Genomic DNA, 26,724 nt, shown 5'->3' with positions numbered 1-26,724 from the left:
AGCCCAGTACCCCAAGTGCCCCCAGGGCCTCTCCAGTGCCCTCAGTCCCGGCCCAGTCCCTCCCCAGTGCATCTCACTCCTATCCCAGTGCCCCCAGTCCCATCCCAGTCCCTCCCCAATGACCCCCAGTCCCATCCCAGTGCTCCCAGTCCCCCTCACCCCCCCGAAAATCTCAGTCCCACCCCAGTGTCCCCACTCCCAGCCCAAATCCCCCCAGTGCCCCCAGTCCCTCTCCAGCGTCCCCAGTCCCATCCCCATCCCTCCCCACTGCCCCAGTCCCTCCCAGTGCATGCCAGTCCTTTTCCCCGATGCATCCCACTCCCTCCCTAGAGCATCCAAGTCCCATCCCAGTTCCCTCCCCAGTGCCCCTGACCCATCCCCAGCCCTCCCGTGACCTCAGTCCCTCCCCAGGGCATCCCGGTTCTTTTCCCCTGTGCATCCCAGTCCCATCCCAGGCCCACTCCCCAGTCCTGTCACAGTCCTCTTGCAGTCCCTTCCCAGTCCAATCCCAGTCCCTGCAGTGGCTTTCCCGTTGCTCCCAGTCCCTCCCCAGTGCATTCCGCTCCTTTCTCCCATGCATCCCATTCCCATTCCCGTACCATCCCAGTTCCCTTCCCAGCCCCCTCGCAGTCCCTCCCTGCTCCCTCCCCAGTTCCCCCAGTCCTAGCCCAATGCCACCTGTCCTCCCAGTCCCACCCCAGTGCCCCCACTCCCATCCCAGTCTCTCCCCACTTCCCCCACTGCAACCCACCACCTCCTTTCCCTCCCAAGTGTCCTTTTGCAGTGCAACCCAGTCCTTCCCCAGTTTGCCTAGTCCCATCCCAGTCCCTCCTAAGTGATTCCCAGTCCCTCCCCAGTCCCTTCCCAGTACAATTGAGGGCACTGAAGAGGCCCTCGGGACGCTTGGGGGAACTGGGCTGGGACGGGGATTCTCTGGGGAGGGACTGGAGGCACTGGGATAGGACTGAGAGGCAGTGGGGAGGCACTAGGACACACTGGGCCACCACTGGGATAGGACTGGAATCACCGGGGAGGGAATTGGGATGGGCCTGAGGGCAGTGGGAAGGGACTGGGATGGGACTGGGCAAACTGGGGAAAGACTGGGTTGCACTGCAGGAGGACACTTGGGAAGGAATGGGTGCACTGGCTTGCACTGAGAGAAGTGGGAAGGGACTGGGATGAGAATGGGGGCACTGGGGTGAGACAGGGAGCATCTCCAGTGCCCTCAGTCCCATCCCAGTCCCTCCCCACTGCCCCCAGTCCCTCCCCAATGCGTTGTGCTCCTTTTCCCTGTGCATCCCATTCCCATCCCAGTCACTTCGCAGTCCCTCCCTGCTCCCTCCCCAGTTCCCCCAGTCCTAGCCCAGTGCCACCAGTGCTCCCAGTCCCACCCCAGTGCCCCCACTCTCATCCCAGTCCCTTGCAACTTCTCTCAGTGCAAGCCAGCGCACCCATTCCTTCCCAAGTGTCCTCCTGCAGTGCAGCTCAGTCCTTCCCCAGTTCGCCCAGTTCCATCCCAGTCCCTTCCCACTGCCCTGAGGCCCATCCCAATTCCCTCCCCAGTGATCCCAGTCCCATCCCAGTGGTGACCCAGTGTGCCCTAGTGCCTCCCCAGTGCCTCTCAGTCCTATCCCAGTGCCTCCAGTCCCTCCCCAGAGAATCCCCGTCCCAGCCCAGTTCCCCCAAGTGCCCCCAGGGCCTCTCCAGTGCCCTCAGTCCCGGCCCAGTCCCTCCCCAGTGCATCTCACTCCTATTCCAGTGCCCCCAGTCCCACGGTTCCCCAGTCCCTCCCCAATGACCCCCAGTCCCATCCCACTGCTCCCAGTCCCCCCCCCACCCCCCGAAAATCTCAGTCCCACCCCAGTGTCCTCACTCCCAGCCCAAATCCCCCCAGTGCCCCCATCCCTCCCCACTGCCCCAGTCCCTCCCAGTGCATGCCAGTCCTTTTCCCCGATGCATCCCACTCCCTCCCTAGAACATCCAAGTCCCATCCCAGTTCCCTCCCCAGTGCCCCTGACCCATCCCCAGCCCTCCCGTGACCTCAGTCCCTCCCCAGGGCATCCCGGTTCTTTCCCCCTGTGCATCCCAGTCCCGTCCCAGGCCCACTCCCCAGTCCTGTCACAGTCCTCTTGCAGTCCCTTCCCAGTCCCTTTCCCAGTGCTCCCAGTCCCATCCCAGTTCCCTCCCCAGTGACCTCAGTCCCATCCCTGTGCCCACCCAGCGCAGCTCAGTCCCATCCCAGTGCCTGTAGTCCCACTGTCCCCAATCCCTCCCCAATGACCCCTGTCCCATCCCACTTCCCCCAGTCCCTCCCTTGAGAATCCCAGTTGCACTCCAGCGCCCCCAGTGCCAGCCCAGTTCTCCCCAGTCCATCTCCAGTGCCCTCAGTCCCATCCCAGTCCCTCCCTACTCCCCCCAGTCCCGCTCCAGTGCCCCTAGTCTCAGCCCAGTGCATCCAACTCCCTTGAAGTGTCCCCAGTCCCATCCCAGTCCCTCCCCAGTTCATTGTGCTCCTTTTCCCTGTGCATCCCATTCCCATCCCAGTCACTTTGCAGTCCCTCCCTGCTCCCTCCCCAGTTCCCCCAGTCCTAGCCCAGTGCCACCAGTGCTCCCAGTCCCACCCCAGTGCCCCCACTCTCATCCCAGTCCCTTGCAACTTCTCTCAGTGCAAGCCAGCGCACCCATTCCTTCCCAAGTGTCCTCCTGCAGTGCAACCCAGTCCTTCCCCAGTTCGCCCAGTTCCATCCCAGTCCCATCCCACTGCCCTGAGGCCCATCCCAATTCCCTCCCCAGTGATCCCAGTCCCATCCCAATGGTGCCACAGTGTGTCCCCAGTGCCTCTCAGTCCCATCCCAGTGCCTCCAGTCCCTCTCCAGAGAATCCCCGTCCCAGCCCAGTACCCCAAGTGCCCCCAGGGCCTCTCCAGTGCCCTCAGTCCCGGCCCAGTCCCTCCCCAGTGCATCTCACTCCTATCCCAGTGCCCCCAGTCCCATCCCAGTCCCTCCCCAATGACCCCCAGTCCCATCCCAGTGCTCCCAGTCCCCCTCACCCCCCCGAAAATCTCAGTCCCACCCCAGTGTCCCCACTCCCAGCCCAAATCCCCCCAGTGCCCCCAGTCCCTCTCCAGTGTCCCCAGTCCCATCCCCATCCCTCCCCACTGCCCCAGTCCCTCCCAGTGCATGCCAGTCCTTTTCCCCGATGCATCTCACCCCCTCCCTAGAACATCCAAGTCCCATCCCAGTTCCCTCCCCAGTGCCCCTGACCCATCCCCAGCCCTCCCGTGACCTCAGTCCCTCCCCAGGGCATCCCGGTTCTTTTCCCCTGTGCATCCCAGTCCCATCCCAGGCCCACTCCCCAGTCCTGTCACAGTCCTCTTGCAGTCCCTTCCCAGTCCAATCCCAGTCCCTGCAGTGGCTTTCCCGTTGCTCCCAGTCCCTCCCCAGTGCATTCCGCTCCTTTCTCCCATGCATCCCATTCCCATTCCCGTACCATCCCAGTTCCCTTCCCAGCCCCCTCGCAGTCCCTCCCTGCTCCCTCCCCAGTTCCCCCAGTCCTAGCCCAATGCCACCTGTCCTCCCAGTCCCACCCCAGTGCCCCCACTCCCATCCCAGTCTCTCCCCACTTCCCCCACTGCAACCCACCACCTCCTTTCCCTCCCAAGTGTCCTTTTGCAGTGCAACCCAGTCCTTCCCCAGTTTGCCTAGTCCCATCCCAGTCCCTCCTAAGTGATTCCCAGTCCCTCCCCAGTCCCTTCCCAGTACAATTGAGGGCACTGAAGAGGCCCTCGGGACGCTTGGGGGAACTGGGCTGGGACGGGGATTCTCTGGGGAGGGACTGGAGGCACTGGGATAGGACTGAGAGGCAGTGGGGAGGCACTAGGACACACTGGGCCACCACTGGGATAGGACTGGAATCACCGGGGAGGGAATTGGGATGGGCCTGAGGGCAGTGGGAAGGGACTGGGATGGGACTGGGCAAACTGGGGAAAGACTGGGTTGCACTGCAGGAGGACACTTGGGAAGGAATGGGTGCACTGGCTTGCACTGAGAGAAGTGGGAAGGGACTGGGATGAGAATGGGGGCACTGGGGTGAGACAGGGAGCATCTCCAGTGCCCTCAGTCCCATCCCAGTCCCTCCCCACTGCCCCCAGTCCCTCCCCAATGCGTTGTGCTCCTTTTCCCTGTGCATCCCATTCCCATCCCAGTCACTTCGCAGTCCCTCCCTGCTCCCTCCCCAGTTCCCCCAGTCCTAGCCCAGTGCCACCAGTGCTCCCAGTCCCACCCCAGTGCCCCCACTCTCATCCCAGTCCCTTGCAACTTCTCTCAGTGCAAGCCAGCGCACCCATTCCTTCCCAAGTGTCCTCCTGCAGTGCAGCTCAGTCCTTCCCCAGTTCGCCCAGTTCCATCCCAGTCCCTTCCCACTGCCCTGAGGCCCATCCCAATTCCCTCCCCAGTGATCCCAGTCCCATCCCAGTGGTGACCCAGTGTGCCCTAGTGCCTCCCCAGTGCCTCTCAGTCCTATCCCAGTGCCTCCAGTCCCTCCCCAGAGAATCCCCGTCCCAGCCCAGTTCCCCCAAGTGCCCCCAGGGCCTCTCCAGTGCCCTCAGTCCCGGCCCAGTCCCTCCCCAGTGCATCTCACTCCTATTCCAGTGCCCCCAGTCCCACGGTTCCCCAGTCCCTCCCCAATGACCCCCAGTCCCATCCCACTGCTCCCAGTCCCCCCCCCACCCCCCGAAAATCTCAGTCCCACCCCAGTGTCCTCACTCCCAGCCCAAATCCCCCCAGTGCCCCCATCCCTCCCCACTGCCCCAGTCCCTCCCAGTGCATGCCAGTCCTTTTCCCCGATGCATCCCACTCCCTCCCTAGAACATCCAAGTCCCATCCCAGTTCCCTCCCCAGTGCCCCTGACCCATCCCCAGCCCTCCCGTGACCTCAGTCCCTCCCCAGGGCATCCCGGTTCTTTCCCCCTGTGCATCCCAGTCCCGTCCCAGGCCCACTCCCCAGTCCTGTCACAGTCCTCTTGCAGTCCCTTCCCAGTCCCTTTCCCAGTGCTCCCAGTCCCATCCCAGTTCCCTCCCCAGTGACCTCAGTCCCATCCCTGTGCCCACCCAGCGCAGCTCAGTCCCATCCCAGTGCCTGTAGTCCCACTGTCCCCAATCCCTCCCCAATGACCCCTGTCCCATCCCACTTCCCCCAGTCCCTCCCTTGAGAATCCCAGTTGCACTCCAGCGCCCCCAGTGCCAGCCCAGTTCTCCCCAGTCCATCTCCAGTGCCCTCAGTCCCATCCCAGTCCCTCCCTACTCCCCCCAGTCCCGCTCCAGTGCCCCTAGTCTCAGCCCAGTGCATCCAACTCCCTTGAAGTGTCCCCAGTCCCATCCCAGTCCCTCCCCAGTTCATTGTGCTCCTTTTCCCTGTGCATCCCATTCCCATCCCAGTCACTTTGCAGTCCCTCCCTGCTCCCTCCCCAGTTCCCCCAGTCCTAGCCCAGTGCCACCAGTGCTCCCAGTCCCACCCCAGTGCCCCCACTCTCATCCCAGTCCCTTGCAACTTCTCTCAGTGCAAGCCAGCGCACCCATTCCTTCCCAAGTGTCCTCCTGCAGTGCAACCCAGTCCTTCCCCAGTTCGCCCAGTTCCATCCCAGTCCCATCCCACTGCCCTGAGGCCCATCCCAATTCCCTCCCCAGTGATCCCAGTCCCATCCCAATGGTGCCACAGTGTGTCCCCAGTGCCTCTCAGTCCCATCCCAGTGCCTCCAGTCCCTCTCCAGAGAATCCCCGTCCCAGCCCAGTACCCCAAGTGCCCCCAGGGCCTCTCCAGTGCCCTCAGTCCCGGCCCAGTCCCTCCCCAGTGCATCTCACTCCTATCCCAGTGCCCCCAGTCCCATCCCAGTCCCTCCCCAATGACCCCCAGTCCCATCCCAGTGCTCCCAGTCCCCCTCACCCCCCCGAAAATCTCAGTCCCACCCCAGTGTCCCCACTCCCAGCCCAAATCCCCCCAGTGCCCCCAGTCCCTCTCCAGTGTCCCCAGTCCCATCCCCATCCCTCCCCACTGCCCCAGTCCCTCCCAGTGCATGCCAGTCCTTTTCCCCGATGCATCTCACCCCCTCCCTAGAACATCCAAGTCCCATCCCAGTTCCCTCCCCAGTGCCCCTGACCCATCCCCAGCCCTCCCGTGACCTCAGTCCCTCCCCAGGGCATCCCGGTTCTTTTCCCCTGTGCATCCCAGTCCCATCCCAGGCCCACTCCCCAGTCCTGTCACAGTCCTCTTGCAGTCCCTCCCCAGTCCAATCCCAGTCCCTGCAGTGGCTTTCCCGTTGCTCCCAGTCCCTCCCCAGTGCATTCCGCTCCTTTCTCCCATGCATCCCATTCCCATTCCCGTACCATCCCAGTTCCCTTCCCAGCCCCCTCGCAGTCCCTCCCTGCTCCCTCCCCAGTTCCCCCAGTCCTAGCCCAATGCCACCTGTCCTCCCAGTCCCACCCCAGTGCCCCCACTCCCATCCCAGTCTCTCCCCACTTCCCCCACTGCAACCCACCACCTCCTTTCCCTCCCAAGTGTCCTTTTGCAGTGCAACCCAGTCCTTCCCCAGTTTGCCTAGTCCCATCCCAGTCCCTCCTAAGTGATTCCCAGTCCCTCCCCAGTCCCTTCCCAGTACAATTGAGGGCACTGAAGAGGCCCTCGGGACGCTTGGGGGAACTGGGCTGGGACGGGGATTCTCTGGGGAGGGACTGGAGGCACTGGGATAGGACTGAGAGGCAGTGGGGAGGCACTAGGACACACTGGGCCACCACTGGGATAGGACTGGAATCACCGGGGAGGGAATTGGGATGGGCCTGAGGGCAGTGGGAAGGGACTGGGATGGGACTGGGCAAACTGGGGAAAGACTGGGTTGCACTGCAGGAGGACACTTGGGAAGGAATGGGTGCACTGGCTTGCACTGAGAGAAGTGGGAAGGGACTGGGATGAGAATGGGGGCACTGGGGTGAGACAGGGAGCATCTCCAGTGCCCTCAGTCCCATCCCAGTCCCTCCCCACTGCCCCCAGTCCCTCCCCAATGCGTTGTGCTCCTTTTCCCTGTGCATCCCATTCCCATCCCAGTCACTTCGCAGTCCCTCCCTGCTCCCTCCCCAGTTCCCCCAGTCCTAGCCCAGTGCCACCAGTGCTCCCAGTCCCACCCCAGTGCCCCCACTCTCATCCCAGTCCCTTGCAACTTCTCTCAGTGCAAGCCAGCGCACCCATTCCTTCCCAAGTGTCCTCCTGCAGTGCAGCTCAGTCCTTCCCCAGTTCGCCCAGTTCCATCCCAGTCCCTTCCCACTGCCCTGAGGCCCATCCCAATTCCCTCCCCAGTGATCCCAGTCCCATCCCAGTGGTGACCCAGTGTGCCCTAGTGCCTCCCCAGTGCCTCTCAGTCCTATCCCAGTGCCTCCAGTCCCTCCCCAGAGAATCCCCGTCCCAGCCCAGTTCCCCCAAGTGCCCCCAGGGCCTCTCCAGTGCCCTCAGTCCCGGCCCAGTCCCTCCCCAGTGCATCTCACTCCTATTCCAGTGCCCCCAGTCCCACGGTTCCCCAGTCCCTCCCCAATGACCCCCAGTCCCATCCCACTGCTCCCAGTCCCCCCCCCACCCCCCGAAAATCTCAGTCCCACCCCAGTGTCCTCACTCCCAGCCCAAATCCCCCCAGTGCCCCCATCCCTCCCCACTGCCCCAGTCCCTCCCAGTGCATGCCAGTCCTTTTCCCCGATGCATCCCACTCCCTCCCTAGAACATCCAAGTCCCATCCCAGTTCCCTCCCCAGTGCCCCTGACCCATCCCCAGCCCTCCCGTGACCTCAGTCCCTCCCCAGGGCATCCCGGTTCTTTCCCCCTGTGCATCCCAGTCCCGTCCCAGGCCCACTCCCCAGTCCTGTCACAGTCCTCTTGCAGTCCCTTCCCAGTCCCTTTCCCAGTGCTCCCAGTCCCATCCCAGTTCCCTCCCCAGTGACCTCAGTCCCATCCCTGTGCCCACCCAGCGCAGCTCAGTCCCATCCCAGTGCCTGTAGTCCCACTGTCCCCAATCCCTCCCCAATGACCCCTGTCCCATCCCACTTCCCCCAGTCCCTCCCTTGAGAATCCCAGTTGCACTCCAGCGCCCCCAGTGCCAGCCCAGTTCTCCCCAGTCCATCTCCAGTGCCCTCAGTCCCATCCCAGTCCCTCCCTACTCCCCCCAGTCCCGCTCCAGTGCCCCTAGTCTCAGCCCAGTGCATCCAACTCCCTTGAAGTGTCCCCAGTCCCATCCCAGTCCCTCCCCAGTTCATTGTGCTCCTTTTCCCTGTGCATCCCATTCCCATCCCAGTCACTTTGCAGTCCCTCCCTGCTCCCTCCCCAGTTCCCCCAGTCCTAGCCCAGTGCCACCAGTGCTCCCAGTCCCACCCCAGTGCCCCCACTCTCATCCCAGTCCCTTGCAACTTCTCTCAGTGCAAGCCAGCGCACCCATTCCTTCCCAAGTGTCCTCCTGCAGTGCAACCCAGTCCTTCCCCAGTTCGCCCAGTTCCATCCCAGTCCCATCCCACTGCCCTGAGGCCCATCCCAATTCCCTCCCCAGTGATCCCAGTCCCATCCCAATGGTGCCACAGTGTGTCCCCAGTGCCTCTCAGTCCCATCCCAGTGCCTCCAGTCCCTCTCCAGAGAATCCCCGTCCCAGCCCAGTACCCCAAGTGCCCCCAGGGCCTCTCCAGTGCCCTCAGTCCCGGCCCAGTCCCTCCCCAGTGCATCTCACTCCTATCCCAGTGCCCCCAGTCCCATCCCAGTCCCTCCCCAATGACCCCCAGTCCCATCCCAGTGCTCCCAGTCCCCCTCACCCCCCCGAAAATCTCAGTCCCACCCCAGTGTCCCCACTCCCAGCCCAAATCCCCCCAGTGCCCCCAGTCCCTCTCCAGTGTCCCCAGTCCCATCCCCATCCCTCCCCACTGCCCCAGTCCCTCCCAGTGCATGCCAGTCCTTTTCCCCGATGCATCTCACCCCCTCCCTAGAACATCCAAGTCCCATCCCAGTTCCCTCCCCAGTGCCCCTGACCCATCCCCAGCCCTCCCGTGACCTCAGTCCCTCCCCAGGGCATCCCGGTTCTTTTCCCCTGTGCATCCCAGTCCCATCCCAGGCCCACTCCCCAGTCCTGTCACAGTCCTCTTGCAGTCCCTTCCCAGTCCAATCCCAGTCCCTGCAGTGGCTTTCCCGTTGCTCCCAGTCCCTCCCCAGTGCATTCCGCTCCTTTCTCCCATGCATCCCATTCCCATTCCCGTACCATCCCAGTTCCCTTCCCAGCCCCCTCGCAGTCCCTCCCTGCTCCCTCCCCAGTTCCCCCAGTCCTAGCCCAATGCCACCTGTCCTCCCAGTCCCACCCCAGTGCCCCCACTCCCATCCCAGTCTCTCCCCACTTCCCCCACTGCAACCCACCACCTCCTTTCCCTCCCAAGTGTCCTTTTGCAGTGCAACCCAGTCCTTCCCCAGTTTGCCTAGTCCCATCCCAGTCCCTCCTAAGTGATTCCCAGTCCCTCCCCAGTCCCTTCCCAGTACAATTGAGGGCACTGAAGAGGCCCTCGGGACGCTTGGGGGAACTGGGCTGGGACGGGGATTCTCTGGGGAGGGACTGGAGGCACTGGGATAGGACTGAGAGGCAGTGGGGAGGCACTAGGACACACTGGGCCACCACTGGGATAGGACTGGAATCACCGGGGAGGGAATTGGGATGGGCCTGAGGGCAGTGGGAAGGGACTGGGATGGGACTGGGCAAACTGGGGAAAGACTGGGTTGCACTGCAGGAGGACACTTGGGAAGGAATGGGTGCACTGGCTTGCACTGAGAGAAGTGGGAAGGGACTGGGATGAGAATGGGGGCACTGGGGTGAGACAGGGAGCATCTGCAGTGCCCTCAGTCCCATCCCAGTCCCTCCCCACTGCCCCCAGTCCCTCCCCAATGCGTTGTGCTCCTTTTCCCTGTGCATCCCATTCCCATCCCAGTCACTTCGCAGTCCCTCCCTGCTCCCTCCCCAGTTCCCCCAGTCCTAGCCCAGTGCCACCAGTGCTCCCAGTCCCACCCCAGTGCCCCCACTCTCATCCCAGTCCCTTGCAACTTCTCTCAGTGCAAGCCAGCGCACCCATTCCTTCCCAAGTGTCCTCCTGCAGTGCAGCTCAGTCCTTCCCCAGTTCGCCCAGTTCCATCCCAGTCCCTTCCCACTGCCCTGAGGCCCATCCCAATTCCCTCCCCAGTGATCCCAGTCCCATCCCAGTGGTGACCCAGTGTGCCCTAGTGCCTCCCCAGTGCCTCTCAGTCCTATCCCAGTGCCTCCAGTCCCTCCCCAGAGAATCCCCGTCCCAGCCCAGTTCCCCCAAGTGCCCCCAGGGCCTCTCCAGTGCCCTCAGTCCCGGCCCAGTCCCTCCCCAGTGCATCTCACTCCTATTCCAGTGCCCCCAGTCCCACGGTTCCCCAGTCCCTCCCCAATGACCCCCAGTCCCATCCCACTGCTCCCAGTCCCCCCCCCACCCCCCGAAAATCTCAGTCCCACCCCAGTGTCCTCACTCCCAGCCCAAATCCCCCCAGTGCCCCCATCCCTCCCCACTGCCCCAGTCCCTCCCAGTGCATGCCAGTCCTTTTCCCCGATGCATCCCACTCCCTCCCTAGAACATCCAAGTCCCATCCCAGTTCCCTCCCCAGTGCCCCTGACCCATCCCCAGCCCTCCCGTGACCTCAGTCCCTCCCCAGGGCATCCCGGTTCTTTCCCCCTGTGCATCCCAGTCCCGTCCCAGGCCCACTCCCCAGTCCTGTCACAGTCCTCTTGCAGTCCCTTCCCAGTCCCTTTCCCAGTGCTCCCAGTCCCATCCCAGTTCCCTCCCCAGTGACCTCAGTCCCATCCCTGTGCCCACCCAGCGCAGCTCAGTCCCATCCCAGTGCCTGTAGTCCCACTGTCCCCAATCCCTCCCCAATGGCCCCTGTCCCATCCCACTTCCCCCAGTCCCTCCCTTGAGAATCCCAGTTGCACTCCAGCGCCCCCAGTGCCAGCCCAGTTCTCCCCAGTCCATCTCCAGTGCCCTCAGTCCCATCCCAGTCCCTCCCTACTCCCCCCAGTCCCGCTCCAGTGCCCCTAGTCTCAGCCCAGTGCATCCAACTCCCTTGAAGTGTCCCCAGTCCCATCCCAGTCCCTCCCCAGTTCATTGTGCTCCTTTTCCCTGTGCATCCCATTCCCATCCCAGTCACTTCGCAGTCCCTCCCTGCTCCCTCCCCAGTTCCCCCAGTCCTAGCCCAGTGCCACCAGTGCTCCCAGTCCCACCCCAGTGCCCCCACTCTCATCCCAGTCCCTTGCAACTTCTCTCAGTGCAAGCCAGCGCACCCATTCCTTCCCAAGTGTCCTCCTGCAGTGCAACCCAGTCCTTCCCCAGTTCGCCCAGTTCCATCCCAGTCCCATCCCACTGCCCTGAGGCCCATCCCAATTCCCTCCCCAGTGATCCCAGTCCCATCCCAATGGTGCCACAGTGTGTCCCCAGTGCCTCTCAGTCCTATCCCAGTGCCTCCAGTCCCTCTCCAGAGAATCCCCGTCCCAGCCCAGTACCCCAAGTGCCCCCAGGGCCTCTCCAGTGCCCTCAGTCCCGGCCCAGTCCCTCCCCAGTGCATCTCACTCCTATCCCAGTGCCCCCAGTCCCATCCCAGTCCCTCCCCAATGACCCCCAGTCCCATCCCAGTGCTCCCAGTCCCCCTCACCCCCCCGAAAATCTCAGTCCCACCCCAGTGTCCCCACTCCCAGCCCAAATCCCCCCAGTGCCCCCAGTCCCTCTCCAGCGTCCCCAGTCCCATCCCCATCCCTCCCCACTGCCCCAGTCCCTCCCAGTGCATGCCAGTCCTTTTCCCCGATGCATCCCACTCCCTCCCTAGAGCATCCAAGTCCCATCCCAGTTCCCTCCCCAGTGCCCCTGACCCATCCCCAGCCCTCCCGTGACCTCAGTCCCTCCCCAGGGCATCCCGGTTCTTTTCCCCTGTGCATCCCAGTCCCATCCCAGGCCCACTCCCCAGTCCTGTCACAGTCCTCTTGCAGTCCCTTCCCAGTCCAATCCCAGTCCCTGCAGTGGCTTTCCCGTTGCTCCCAGTCCCTCCCCAGTGCATTCCGCTCCTTTCTCCCATGCATCCCATTCCCATTCCCGTACCATCCCAGTTCCCTTCCCAGCCCCCTCGCAGTCCCTCCCTGCTCCCTCCCCAGTTCCCCCAGTCCTAGCCCAATGCCACCTGTCCTCCCAGTCCCACCCCAGTGCCCCCACTCCCATCCCAGTCTCTCCCCACTTCCCCCACTGCAACCCACCACCTCCTTTCCCTCCCAAGTGTCCTTTTGCAGTGCAACCCAGTCCTTCCCCAGTTTGCCTAGTCCCATCCCAGTCCCTCCTAAGTGATTCCCAGTCCCTCCCCAGTCCCTTCCCAGTACAATTGAGGGCACTGAAGAGGCCCTCGGGACGCTTGGGGGAACTGGGCTGGGACGGGGATTCTCTGGGGAGGGACTGGAGGCACTGGGATAGGACTGAGAGGCAGTGGGGAGGCACTAGGACACACTGGGCCACCACTGGGATAGGACTGGAATCACCGGGGAGGGAATTGGGATGGGCCTGAGGGCAGTGGGAAGGGACTGGGATGGGACTGGGCAAACTGGGGAAAGACTGGGTTGCACTGCAGGAGGACACTTGGGAAGGAATGGGTGCACTGGCTTGCACTGAGAGAAGTGGGAAGGGACTGGGATGAGAATGGGGGCACTGGGGTGAGACAGGGAGCATCTCCAGTGCCCTCAGTCCCATCCCAGTCCCTCCCCACTGCCCCCAGTCCCTCCCCAATGCGTTGTGCTCCTTTTCCCTGTGCATCCCATTCCCATCCCAGTCACTTCGCAGTCCCTCCCTGCTCCCTCCCCAGTTCCCCCAGTCCTAGCCCAGTGCCACCAGTGCTCCCAGTCCCACCCCAGTGCCCCCACTCTCATCCCAGTCCCTTGCAACTTCTCTCAGTGCAAGCCAGCGCACCCATTCCTTCCCAAGTGTCCTCCTGCAGTGCAGCTCAGTCCTTCCCCAGTTCGCCCAGTTCCATCCCAGTCCCTTCCCACTGCCCTGAGGCCCATCCCAATTCCCTCCCCAGTGATCCCAGTCCCATCCCAGTGGTGACCCAGTGTGCCCTAGTGCCTCCCCAGTGCCTCTCAGTCCTATCCCAGTGCCTCCAGTCCCTCCCCAGAGAATCCCCGTCCCAGCCCAGTTCCCCCAAGTGCCCCCAGGGCCTCTCCAGTGCCCTCAGTCCCGGCCCAGTCCCTCCCCAGTGCATCTCACTCCTATTCCAGTGCCCCCAGTCCCACGGTTCCCCAGTCCCTCCCCAATGACCCCCAGTCCCATCCCACTGCTCCCAGTCCCCCCCCCACCCCCCGAAAATCTCAGTCCCACCCCAGTGTCCTCACTCCCAGCCCAAATCCCCCCAGTGCCCCCATCCCTCCCCACTGCCCCAGTCCCTCCCAGTGCATGCCAGTCCTTTTCCCCGATGCATCCCACTCCCTCCCTAGAACATCCAAGTCCCATCCCAGTTCCCTCCCCAGTGCCCCTGACCCATCCCCAGCCCTCCCGTGACCTCAGTCCCTCCCCAGGGCATCCCGGTTCTTTCCCCCTGTGCATCCCAGTCCCGTCCCAGGCCCACTCCCCAGTCCTGTCACAGTCCTCTTGCAGTCCCTTCCCAGTCCCTTTCCCAGTGCTCCCAGTCCCATCCCAGTTCCCTCCCCAGTGACCTCAGTCCCATCCCTGTGCCCACCCAGCGCAGCTCAGTCCCATCCCAGTGCCTGTAGTCCCACTGTCCCCAATCCCTCCCCAATGGCCCCTGTCCCATCCCACTTCCCCCAGTCCCTCCCTTGAGAATCCCAGTTGCACTCCAGCGCCCCCAGTGCCAGCCCAGTTCTCCCCAGTCCATCTCCAGTGCCCTCAGTCCCATCCCAGTCCCTCCCTACTCCCCCCAGTCCCGCTCCAGTGCCCCTAGTCTCAGCCCAGTGCATCCAACTCCCTTGAAGTGTCCCCAGTCCCATCCCAGTCCCTCCCCAGTTCATTGTGCTCCTTTTCCCTGTGCATCCCATTCCCATCCCAGTCACTTCGCAGTCCCTCCCTGCTCCCTCCCCAGTTCCCCCAGTCCTAGCCCAGTGCCACCAGTGCTCCCAGTCCCACCCCAGTGCCCCCACTCTCATCCCAGTCCCTTGCAACTTCTCTCAGTGCAAGCCAGCGCACCCATTCCTTCCCAAGTGTCCTCCTGCAGTGCAACCCAGTCCTTCCCCAGTTCGCCCAGTTCCATCCCAGTCCCATCCCACTGCCCTGAGGCCCATCCCAATTCCCTCCCCAGTGATCCCAGTCCCATCCCAGTGGTGGCCCAGTGTGTCCTAGTGCCTCCCCACTGCCTCTCAGTCCTATCCCAGTGCCTCCAGTCCCTCCCCAGAGAATCCCCGTCCCAGCCCAGTTCCCCCAAGTGCCCCCAGGGCCTCTCCAGTGCCCTCAGTCCCGGCCCAGTCCCTCCCCAGTGCATCTCACTCCTATCCCAGTGCCCCCAGTCCCACGGTTCCCCAGTCCCTCCCCAATGACCCCCAGTCCCATCCCACTGCTCCCAGTCCCCCCCCCGCCCCCCGAAAATCTCAGTCCCACCCCAGTGTCCCCACTCCCAGCCCAAATCCCCCCAGTGCCCCCATCCCTCCCCACTGCCCCAGTCCCTCCCAGTGCATGCCAGTCCTTTTCCCCGATGCATCCCACTCCCTCCCTAGAGCATCCAAGTCCCATCCCAGTTCCCTCCCCAGTGCCCCTGACCCATCCCCAGCCCTCCCGTGACCTCAGTCCCTCCCCAGGGCATCCCGGTTCTTTTCCCCTGTGCATCCCAGTCCCATCCCAGGCCCACTCCCCAGTCCTGTCACAGTCCTCTTGCAGTCCCTTCCCAGTCCAATCCCAGTCCCTGCAGTGGCTTTCCCGTTGCTCCCAGTCCCTCCCCAGTGCATTCCGCTCCTTTCTCCCATGCATCCCATTCCCATTCCCGTACCATCCCAGTTCCCTTCCCAGCCCCCTCGCAGTCCCTCCCTGCTCCCTCCCCAGTTCCCCCAGTCCTAGCCCAATGCCACCTGTCCTCCCAGTCCCACCCCAGTGCCCCCACTCCCATCCCAGTCTCTCCCCACTTCCCCCACTGCAACCCACCACCTCCTTTCCCTCCCAAGTGTCCTTTTGCAGTGCAACCCAGTCCTTCCCCAGTTTGCCTAGTCCCATCCCAGTCCCTCCTAAGTGATTCCCAGTCCCTCCCCAGTCCCTTCCCAGTACAATTGAGGGCACTGAAGAGGCCCTCGGGACGCTTGGGGGAACTGGGCTGGGACGGGGATTCTCTGGGGAGGGACTGGAGGCACTGGGATAGGACTGAGAGGCAGTGGGGAGGCACTAGGACACACTGGGCCACCACTGGGATAGGACTGGAATCACCGGGGAGGGAATTGGGATGGGCCTGAGGGCAGTGGGAAGGGACTGGGATGGGACTGGGCAAACTGGGGAAAGACTGGGTTGCACTGCAGGAGGACACTTGGGAAGGAATGGGTGCACTGGCTTGCACTGAGAGAAGTGGGAAGGGACTGGGATGAGAATGGGGGCACTGGGGTGAGACAGGGAGCATCTCCAGTGCCCTCAGTCCCATCCCAGTCCCTCCCCACTGCCCCCAGTCCCTCCCCAATGCGTTGTGCTCCTTTTCCCTGTGCATCCCATTCCCATCCCAGTCACTTCGCAGTCCCTCCCTGCTCCCTCCCCAGTTCCCCCAGTCCTAGCCCAGTGCCACCAGTGCTCCCAGTCCCACCCCAGTGCCCCCACTCTCATCCCAGTCCCTTGCAACTTCTCTCAGTGCAAGCCAGCGCACCCATTCCTTCCCAAGTGTCCTCCTGCAGTGCAGCTCAGTCCTTCCCCAGTTCGCCCAGTTCCATCCCAGTCCCTTCCCACTGCCCTGAGGCCCATCCCAATTCCCTCCCCAGTGATCCCAGTCCCATCCCAGTGGTGACCCAGTGTGCCCTAGTGCCTCCCCAGTGCCTCTCAGTCCTATCCCAGTGCCTCCAGTCCCTCCCCAGAGAATCCCCGTCCCAGCCCAGTTCCCCCAAGTGCCCCCAGGGCCTCTCCAGTGCCCTCAGTCCCGGCCCAGTCCCTCCCCAGTGCATCTCACTCCTATTCCAGTGCCCCCAGTCCCACGGTTCCCCAGTCCCTCCCCAATGACCCCCAGTCCCATCCCACTGCTCCCAGTCCCCCCCCCACCCCCCGAAAATCTCAGTCCCACCCCAGTGTCCTCACTCCCAGCCCAAATCCCCCCAGTGCCCCCATCCCTCCCCACTGCCCCAGTCCCTCCCAGTGCATGCCAGTCCTTTTCCCCGATGCATCCCACTCCCTCCCTAGAACATCCAAGTCCCATCCCAGTTCCCTCCCCAGTGCCCCTGACCCATCCCCAGCCCTCCCGTGACCTCAGTCCCTCCCCAGGGCATCCCGGTTCTTTCCCCCTGTGCATCCCAGTCCCGTCCCAGGCCCACTCCCCAGTCCTGTCACAGTCCTCTTGCAGTCCCTTCCCAGTCCCTTTCCCAGTGCTCCCAGTCCCATCCCAGTTCCCTCCCCAGTGACCTCAGTCCCATCCCTGTGCCCACCCAGCGCAGCTCAGTCCCATCCCAGTGCCTGTAGTCCCACTGTCCCCAATCCCTCCCCAATGGCCCCTGTCCCATCCCACTTCCCCCAGTCCCTCCCTTGAGAATCCCAGTTGCACTCCAGCGCCCCCAGTGCCAGCCCAGTTCTCCCCAGTCCATCTCCAGTGCCCTCAGTCCCATCCCAGTCCCTCCCTACTCCCCCCAGTCCCGCTCCAGTGCCCCTAGTCTCAGCCCAGTGCATCCAACTCCCTTGAAGTGTCCCCAGTCCCATCCCAGTCCCTCCCCAGTTCATTGTGCTCCTTTTCCCTGTGCATCCCATTCCCATCCCAGTCACTTCGCAGTCCCTCCCTGCTCCCTCCCCAGTTCCCCCAGTCCTAGCCCAGTGCCACCAGTGCTCCCAGTCCCACCCCAGTGCCCCCACTCTCATCCCAGTCCCTTGCAACTTCTCTCAGTGCAAGCCAGCGCACCCATTCCTTCCCAAGTGTCCTCCTGCAGTGCAACCCAGTCCTTCCCCAGTTCGCCCAGTTCCATCCCAGTCCCATCCCACTGCCCTGAGGCCCATCCCAATTCCCTCCCCAGTGATCCCAGTCCCATCCCAGTGGTGGCCCAGTGTGTCCTAGTGCCTCCCCACTGCCTCTCAGTCCTATCCCAGTGCCTCCAGTCCCTCCCCAGAGAATCCCCGTCCCAGCCCAGTTCCCCCAAGTGCCCCCAGGGCCTCTCCAGTGCCCTCAGTCCCGGCCCAGTCCCTCCCCAGTGCATCTCACTCCTATCCCAGTGCCCCCAGTCCCACGGTTCCCCAGTCCCTCCCCAATGACCCCCAGTCCCATCCCACTGCTCCCAGTCCCCCCCCCCGCCCCCCGAAAATCTCAGTCCCACCCCAGTGTCCCCACTCCCAGCCCAAATCCCCCCAGTGCCCCCATCCCTCCCCACTGCCCCAGTCCCTCCCAGTGCATGCCAGTCCTTTTCCCTGATGCATCCCACCCCCTCCCTAGAACATCCAAGTCCCATCCCAGTTCCCTCCCCAGTGCCCCTGACCCATCCCCAGCCCTCCCGTGACCTCAGTCCCTCCCCAGGGCATCCCGGTTCTTTCCCCCTGTGCATCCCAGTCCTGTCCCAGGCCCACTCCCCAGTCCTGTCACAGTCCTCTTGCAGTCCCTCCCCAGTCCAATCCCAGTCCCTGCAGTGGCTTTCCCGTTGCTCCCAGTCCCTCCCCAGTGCATTCTGCTCCTTTCTCCCATGCATCCCATTCCCATTCCAGTACCATCCCAGTTCCCTTCCTAGCCCCCTCGCAGTCCCTCCCTGCTCCCTCCCCAGTTCCCCCAGTCCTAGCCCAGTGCCACCTGTCCTCCCAGTCCCACCCCAGTGCCCCCACTCCCATCCCAGTCTCTCCCCACTTCCCCCACTGCAACCCACCACCTCCTTTCCCTCCCAAGTGTGCTCTCGCAGTGCAATCCAGTCCTTCCCCAGTTTGCCTAGTCCCATCCCAGTCCCTCCTAAGTGATTCCCAGTCCCTCCCCAGTCCCTTCCCAGTACAACTGCATCCCATCCCAGTGACAGCAGTCCCATCCCAGTGGTCCCAGTCTCTCCCCAGAGATTCTCAGGCCCATCCCAGGCACGCTCTCCAGACCCCTCCCCAGTCCTCTCACAGTCCCCTTGCAGTCCCTTCCCAGTCCTATCCCAGTCCCTGCAGTCCCTTTCCCAGTGCTCCCAGTTCCATCCCAGTCTCTCTCCAATGACCCCCAGTCCCATCCCACTGCTCCCAGTCCCCCTCACCCCCCCGAAAATCTCAGTCCCACCCCAGTGTCCCCACTCCCAGCCCAAATCCCCCCAGTGCCCCCAGTCCCTCTCCAGTGTCCCCAGTCCCATCCCCATCCCTCCCCACTGCCCCCAGTCCCTCCCAGTGCATGCCAGTCCTTCTCCCCGATGCATCCCACTCCCTCCCTAGAACATCCAAGTCCCATCCCAGTTCCCTCCCCAGTGCCCCTGACCCATCCCCAGCCCTCCCGTGACCTCAGTCCCTCCCCAGGGCATCCCGGTTCTTTTCCCCTGTGCATCCCAGTCCCATCCCAGGCCCACTCCCCAGTCCTGTCACAGTCCTCTTGCAGTCCCTTCCCAGTCCCTTTCCCAGTGCTCCCAGTCCCATCCCAGTTCCCTCCCCAGTGACCTCAGTCCCATCCCTGTGCCCACCCAGCGCAGCTCAGTCCCATCCCAGTGCCTGTAGTCCCACTGTCCCCAATCCCTCCCCAATGACCCCTGTCCCATCCCACTTCCCCCAGTCCCTCCCTTGAGAATCCCAGTTGCACTCCAGCACCCCCAGTGCCAGCCCAGTTCTCCCCAGTCCATCTCCAGTGCCCTCAGTCCCATCCCAGTCCCTCCCTACTCCCCCCAGTCCCGCTCCAGTGCCCCTAGTCTCAGCCCAGTGCATCCAACTCCCTTGAAGTGTCCCCAGTCCCATCCCAGTCCCTCCCCAGTTCATTGTGCTCCTTTTCCCTGTGCATCCCATTCCCATCCCAGTCACTTCGCAGTCCCTCCCTGCTCCCTCCCCAGTTCCCGCAGTCCTAGCCCAGTGCCACCTGTCCTCCCAGTCCCACCCCAGTGCCCCCACTCTCATCCCAGTCTCTCCCCACTTCCCCCACTGCAACCCACCACCTCCTTTCCCTCCCAAGTGTGCTCTCGCAGTGCAATCCAGACCTTCCCCAGTTTGCCTAGTCCCATCCCGGTCCCTCCTAAGTGATTCCCAGTCCCTCCCCAGTCCCTTCCCAGTACAACTGCATCCCATCCCAGTGACAGCAGTCCCATCCCAGTGGTCCCAGTCTCTCCCCAGAGATTCTCAGGCCCATCCCAGGCACGCTCTCCAGTCCCCTCCCCAGTCCTCTCACAGTCCCCTTGCAGTCCCTTCCCAGTCCTATCCCAGTCCCTGCAGTCCCTTTCCCAGTGCTCCCAGTCCCATCCCAGTCCCTCCCCAATGACCCTCAGTCCCATCCCACTGCTCCCAGTCCCCCTCACCCCCCCGAAAATCTCAGTCCCACCCCAGTGTCCCCACTCCCAGCCCAAATCCCCCCAGTGCCCCCAGTCCCTCTCCAGTGTCCCCAGTCCCATCCCCATCCCTCCCCACTGCCCCAGTCCCTCCCAGTGCATGCCAGTCCTTTTCCCCGATGCATCCCACTCCCTTCCTAGAACATCCAGTCCCATCCCAGTTCCCTTCCCAGTGCCCCTGACCCATCCCCAGCCCTCCCGTGACCTCAGTCCCTCCCCAGGGCATCCCGGTTCTTTTCCCCTGTGCATCCCAGTCCCATCCCAGGCCCACTCCCCAGTCCTGTCACAGTCCTCTTGCAGTCCCTCCCCAGTCCAATCCCAGTCCCTGCAGTGGCTTTCCCGTTGCTCCCAGTCCTTCCCCAGTGCATTCCGCTCCTTTCTCCCATGCATCCCATTCCCATTCCAGTACCATCCCAGTTCCCTTCCCAGCCCCCTCGCAGTCCCTCCCTGCTCCCTCCCCAGTTCCCCCAGTCCTAGCCCAGTGCCACCAGTGCTCCCAGTCCCACCCCAGTGCCCCCACTCTCATCCCAGTCCCTTCCCACTTCTCTCAGTGCAAGCCAGCGCACCCATTCCTTCCCAAGTGTCCTCCTGCAGTGCAACCCAGTCCTTCCCCAGTTTGCCCAGTTCCATCCCAGTCCCTTCCCACTGTCCTCAGGCCCATCCCAATTCCCTCCCCTGTGATCCCTAATTAAGGTGTCTTTTACTCCGTGTTCCCAGGCTCCCTCTTTCCCTTCGGTCGCCGTGGACACTGTGCCGGATGCCTCTGGCAGGACTAACCCCGGGGCTTTTATGTCCAACGTGCTGTGCTGTGTGTGCCTGCAGGTAAGAAAAGCTGGGAGTGCAGTCCTTCTGCTTTGATTGCTGTGTCTCTTGGGTAGTGATTTTGGAGGGGAATTCCAGAGCGATTTGGTTTGAAGGGGACCTTCAAAGGCCACCCTGCCTTCCGTGGGCAGGGACACCTTCCCCTCTCATCCTCAGCTGGATGCTCCCAGTCCCATCCAGCCTGGCCTGGAACACTTGCAGGGATGGGGCAGGCTCAGCTTCCCTGTGCAGTGTGCTCTAATATCTCTCCCCTGTCATCAGGAAAAATGTTGTCAGCGTGTTTTGTTCAACGATGGTAAGCAGGGCCCGGGTGAAAATGACTTTCTGTTAGGTGCAGAGGGAAATAATTCTCCTTTGAAGTCAAATGTATTCAGATTTGCACGAGTCTTGTCTGCCTTCTGTTTGAATTGCTTCCTATTCTAGGCAGTTGTTTTAAATTAAACTTTTATTTTGTGTCTCCCCCTTCAGCATCCTGTCCAAGACAAAGCTACCTTTCCTCGTGGGAATGGACTGGCCGGGCTTTGGCAATCTGGCCCCTCGAAAGTCTTAAGTGACCTCTTCCAGCAGGGGAAGACTGAAGCAAGGGGTGCCAGAAAGAACTGGAGTTTCTGGAGAATAAAAGCTGGAAGCGTGCCCCCGAAAATCCCCCCGGGTGGTCAGTGGTCTGACTTGCAGGGACCGGTGGCCTTGGCCAGGAGCGGTCCTGTGGGAAGCGGCTTTGCCCAGCCTGTAATTTTAATTTCCATTGGCTGCTTGGCAAAGCCCCCCTGAGTGAGCCCCAGTGCCTGGCATGAGCGGAGCGGGCTTCCAGGGAGGTATTCACCTGGTCAGCGTCAGGAACCATCCTAACTGAGGCCTCGGTGAGTGCTTTTTGTATGACTGGACAGTGAAGCTGTGTGAATGACCTGGCTAGTGCTCGGTGTACTCCTAATTAAAGTGTCTTTTACTCTGTGTTCTCAGGCTCCCTCTTTCCCTTCGGTTGTCATGGGTGTGCCGGACACCTCTGGCAGGACTAACCCTGTGGCTTTTATGTCCAACGTGCTGTGCTGTGTGTGCCTGCAGGTAAGAAAAGCTGGGAGTGCAGTCCTTCTGCTTTGATTGCTGTGTCTCTTGGGTAGTGATTTTGGAGGGGAATCCCAGAGCGATTTGGTTTGAAGGGGACCTTCAAAGGCCATCCTGCCTTCCGTGGGCAGGGACACCTTCCCCTCTCATCCTCAGCTGGATGCTCCCAGTCCCATCCAGCCTGGCCTGGAACACTTGCAGGGATGGGGCAGGCTCAGCTTCCCTGTGCAGTGTGCTCTAATATCTCTCCACTGGCATCCTGAAAAATGTTGTCAGCGTGTTTTGTTGGACGACGGTAAGCAGGACCTGGGTGAAAAGGACATTCTCTGAGGTGCTGGGAGAAGGAGCAGGAATGGGAGCGTGCTGCGGAGAAGGAAAATTCCAGGGGGTGGGTGCCAAGAAATTTGTCCTTCCCTTGCCCTGTGCTCTGCACTTAGCAATGGGTCAAGTGCAGAAGTTTCCTGGGGACCCTGGGAAATTATGCCGGGTCTGCTAAGAAAAGTGGGGCCAAAGGAGCAGGACCTGGGTCTGCGAGCGTGGGAGAAACAAGGGCCGGGTCATCCTCTGCCTCCAGGAGGGAGGGCAGCAGGAAAGGCCACGGACTAAAGCACTGAAGTGCCGTTCCCCAGGGAGCCCCTGCCCAGCACTGAACTTGCTTGTGCACTTGCTGTCCCTTTGCCAGCGGAGCCGAAGCGTCGGGTGCGGGTGCCGGGGGGATGGAGCTGCCAAGGACAAACTGGGAGGGTGTTTGCGAAGGAAGGGGGGAGAAGGAGCTCTTGATGTGCTTTTTTTACTTCTTCATCCCACAGAATTGCCACGAGAGGAAATACTTCAGAGGGGCTCCCCTCCAGCTAAGCCCTGAATATGCCAGGAGGTTTCAGCCGGGAGGAAAGGAGCTGTGGAAGAAAAGCAGCCTGAAAATAGCCAGCGGGGATCATCAGGTTTTCCAGGCAAGAAGAACAAGGAGAGAAATGAGGGAATCGGGTTCCAATTCCTAATGATTTGGTGGGTGCAGGAATGATTTCTGTGTGTTTTCCAGTCCCTTTTGATTCCTGAGATGATTTTAAAATGATGGCTTTAGCAATCAACTAAATCGGAGATGTTGTTTTTGAGAGGAAATGATGCCAAATAAATGCAGAGTTTTGGGTCAGTTTTTGGGATGATTTGGGTCATTTTTTGGGGTCAGTTTGGGGTCACTGTTTGGGGTGATTTGGGTCAGTTTTGGGTCAGCTTTTGGGATGATTGGGGTCAGTTTTGGGTCAGCTTTTGGGATGGTTTGGGTCGGTTTGGGGTCAATTTTTGGGGAGCACTGGGTGCTACTGGAGTTTGTTGGGGAGCACTGGGTGTTTACTGGGGAGCACTGGGTGTTACTGGGGGTTGTTGAGGAGCACTGGGTGTTACTGGGGTGCACTGGGGAGCACTAGGTGTTACTGAGGGTTGTTGGGGAGCACTGGGTGTTACTGGGGAGCACTGGGAGAGCAAATTAAAAATAAAGGGAATAAAAAATAACCGAAATAAAAAAGGAAATATAAAATAGAAAAGAAAATTTAAAAAAAAGGCAAAAAACCTAAAAAGGAAATAAAATGAAAACGAAATAAAAGAGAAAAAAAAAAAAAAAGAAAAAAAGAAACCCCTTCTTGGGCACCCCGTTTCCTCTCCTCCCCCCCCCCCCCGAACCGTAAATTGCGGGGTCATCACCCCTCAAATGTGAGAAGGGGACCCCAAAATGTGGGTGAGGGAACCCCAGGGAGCCGAAAAAGTGGAGGGGGAGCCGCAGTAAGAAAGCGAAGCCGGGCGGTCGGGCGGCGGGGTGGGGGGGGGAGCCAAGGTGGCGACGCCGGCGCGTGCGCAGTCGTTGGAAAGACGCCGGCGATCACGTGGTAACTGAGGGCAGCCAGGAGAGGGACCGGTGACGCATGCGCGGTGGCTCTCGTGCCGGTGCAGCGCTCCCTGGTCGAGTTAAGGGCCGGTTCCGGCGGCAGGGCGGGACTCGCGGTCTCCCGTCCCTCCCGGGGTGTGTGTGGGGGGAATAACATGAAGATTTTTTGGGGTGAAAGCGCAGAAATTAGCGAGGAGGGACGCTAATTTGGGTAAACCCGGTCCCCGGAAGTAGAGAGCGACCGGAAGTCCTCCAAGGCCCCGTCCCAGAAGTCCGCCAAGCCCACAGTAAAGATGGCGCCGCCAGGACCGGAACGACCACACTAAAAATGGCGGCCCGTGCCCGGAAGTTTGCCCCGACGCCACACTCAAGATGGCGCCGCCAAAACCGGAACTTAGCCGAGGCCACACTAAAGATGGCGGCGAGAGGCCCCCTCGCTTTAGAGAGGTGTCTATCCTGTTGCCTGACCTCCGCCGCGACCCGGACCCCCGCCCCGCGCCCGCAGCGCCGTCTCGCCGCGCCGCTTCCCGCTGTGGGGACGGGGCGGGGCGCTCGGCGGCGCCGGGCGCAGGCGGCAGGTTCGTGGGCGGCGGCAGGCACCGGCGAGGGCAGCCCCCGTCTCGGCGCCGCGGCGCCCGAGGACCCCAGGCGCCCACGCCGCGCCGCCCGCTCGCCCCGCTCCGCTCCCGCGCCCGCTCCCGCCCCCGCCGTGCCCTGGAGATGCTATCGGGGCTGCGCCGCCGCCTTCCCCCCCGGGAGCGACCCACGGCGGCAGAACCGACGGAGATCGTCCCCGGGGTAAGCTGGGCGCGGCGGGCGGGCGCGGCCGCCTGTGGCTCCACCCGTCCCTCTCTCCCCTCCCATGCGGGACAGCCCCAGGTGTGGGCAGTGAGGCTGACAAAGAGGCGGGACAGCCCCAGGTGTGGGCAGTGAGGGTGACAAGGGGCGGGCCGTGCTCGGTGGGGCCCTTTTTATGGGGAGCTTCTGCAGGAGAGCAGTCGATTCCAGGGAATCTCTCAAGCAGTGATGGTGAGAGCATCTCGCAGGGGCTCGGGGAAGCACCTGATGTACCCGGATTATCGCTTGAGGAAGGTGCCGAGGGATGAGCCCTGTTCCAGGAAGCAGCGCAGGAGAGGGGAGCAGCGCACGTGGACAGGTGGGAGAGTGTTGGGGTGCAGAAAAGATGCAGCTCAGACTAGGGGAAGACCTTGGAAGTTTCTTTTATTGATACAAACGTGCAAAGCAGAGAGTGAGGTGGAATATAAACACTGTAGGTGCTCGGGCAGGTGAACCAGGACTTAGGAGAGGAAATCGCTTTCCTCAGCACCTAAAGTTCCAATTGCCTCTCTCAGGAGCAGTCGAGAGGAGTTTCTACTTTGGGGCTGGTCTCCAAAGGTAGGCACCTGAAACTGCTGTGGGAAGCTTACTGCCGTAACCAGACAGTAATTTCCCCTGATATTTTAGCTACTAAACCCAGTGAGTTTTATTTCCTCTGTGCAGAGCTCTCCACTCTCATTTTAAGGCTATTTTCCCCGGTCCTCACCGCAGGACAGCGGCTCTTTCCCGGTTCAAACCTCGGCACAGCCACCGAACCGGGCGCGGGTCCGTGGAAGCACTTCCTGATTCTCGTTATTACCTCACTCCACATCCCCCATCGCGAAGCACCCCGGGAGCTCAGCCCAGCAGCGCGGGAGGGTCCCGGCAGCCCCGGGGCTCCTTGCGGCCCCCTCCGCGCCTCGTTCCGGTACCGCCAGGCTCACCCTTGTCCCGCAGGTAGGACGCGGCCACGCCGCGCTGCCCCAGCCCGCGCCGCGCCGCTCCCCTTCCCGGCGCCGCAGCCCGCGCCGCGCCGCTCCCCTTCCCGGCGCCGCAGCCCGCGCCGCGCCGCTCCCCTTCCCGGCGCCGCAGCCCGCGCCGCGCCGCTCCCCTTCCCGGCGCCGCAGCCCGCGCCGCGCCGCTCCCCTTCCCGGCGCCGCAGCCCGCGCCGCGCCGCTCCCCTTCCCGGCGCCGCAGCCCGCGCCGCGCCGCTCCCCTTCCCGGCGCCGCAGCCCGCGCCGCGCCGCTCCCCTTCCCGGCGCCGCCGCCCGCGCCGCGCCGCTCCCCTTCCCGGCGCCGCCGCCCGCGCCGCGCCGCTCCCCTTCCCGGCGCCGCAGCCCGCGCCGCGCCGCTCCCCTTCCCGGCGCCGCAGCCCCCGCCGCCCCGCTAACTCCCGCCATTCTGCTCCAGTCCCTCCGCTCCAGCCCCTACCCGAATCCAATACCAACCCTAAATCTAATACCAACTATAATACCTGCTCACGTTAGGAGTCCTTTTCTCTGTCAGGCTCTTTACCTATCCTGATTTTAAGTCAGAGATGCAAAACAGGTGCTGCTGCTCCCAGAGCCTTTATACTGTCTTGGATTGGGCTGCTCCCTTTCTCCCGGGGCCTCAAGGGAAGGGAGGTGGGCACGACCAGGGGTATATTAACCCCAGCCTTTGGTCAGGGAAGTCATTCAGCAGGCAGGCTTCAATGGGATAAGAGCTCTCCCTTTCTTTCATTTAATGGCACTTCTCAAGCTATTCCTGCTTTATTAAAGCATCAGCTTTGGTATCCAAAGAAGCAGAGCTGTATATGGTAATGAAGAGGATTACACTCACATGCAGGGTTTTTAAATTTAATAACTTGGTGTTGCTAAGCTGCTTTTATAATTGGTTATCTCTTTTTCTTTTCCTTAGGAGCCTTGCATATTTTGGGATTTCCTGATCATCTCAACTGCAGTTTGGCATTTTTTCACCAGTGTTATCCAGTCCTCAGGTGAAGCTGCTCTGTGTTGAAGATGTTACAGACACTCAGGTTTGCAAGTAGTCAGTGGGGGGTTACAGCCCACAGATAGAGTGAGGGCTGGGGTGCCACTTAGGAATTGCTAGGGGTTTTTTGAGGTAGTATGGGTGGAAAGCAGTGTCCAGGAGCCCCCTAAATGCCTGTGAAGGCACCCACTGACTTTTCAGATGTGCTACTTAAGTTTTCTTCTCATTCACCCAGATATTCTGTGCAATTACAGCTGCAGTCTTTGGCTGCAGGCAGTGACCCTGGGTGGTTTGCCTAAAGAGAAGGGAGACTCTTTGAGCTCTCCCCATCTATCTGGGTGACTTTGGTTAGGGTTTCTTTACCATGTCAGAGGGGTAGGGTGTAAAGCAGAGTTGAACAGAACAGAGGCCAGAGGAGCAGAGCAAGAAGGTGGGTCATCACCTGACATCAGCACAAAGATGTGGCTTTTAGCTCCACGTTTACTTGTG

The 26,724-nt window shown here is 62.1% G+C and overlaps 2 long non-coding RNA genes across 3 annotated transcripts; both read left to right on the top strand.

Annotated features, from left to right (window-relative positions):
* Positions 1-20,393: 20,393 nt before the first annotated feature.
* On the top strand, positions 20,394-21,150 carry LOC135408100 (uncharacterized). The gene is made up of 2 exons (XR_010427240.1): positions 20,394-20,507; positions 20,976-21,150. It is a non-coding gene; the product is annotated as an uncharacterized LOC135408100 (long non-coding RNA).
* A 321-nt stretch (positions 21,151-21,471) lies between these two features.
* On the top strand, positions 21,472-22,719 carry LOC135408099 (uncharacterized). 2 transcript variants are annotated; one of them, XR_010427238.1, is made up of 2 exons: positions 21,472-21,569; positions 22,379-22,719. It is a non-coding gene; the product is annotated as an uncharacterized LOC135408099 (long non-coding RNA). The 2 variants fall into 2 exon arrangements; XR_010427239.1 differs by lacking the exon at positions 21,472-21,569 and adding an exon at positions 21,915-21,957.
* The last annotated feature ends 4,005 nt before the right edge of the window (positions 22,720-26,724 follow it).

The sequence above is a fragment of the Pseudopipra pipra genome, unplaced genomic scaffold, assembly GCF_036250125.1.
Source record: "Pseudopipra pipra isolate bDixPip1 unplaced genomic scaffold, bDixPip1.hap1 HAP1_SCAFFOLD_181, whole genome shotgun sequence".
Classification (NCBI taxonomy): Eukaryota; Metazoa; Chordata; class Aves; order Passeriformes; family Pipridae; genus Pseudopipra; species Pseudopipra pipra.
Note: the sequence above shows the minus strand (reverse complement) of the source record. Positions and strands in the feature narration are given on the sequence as shown.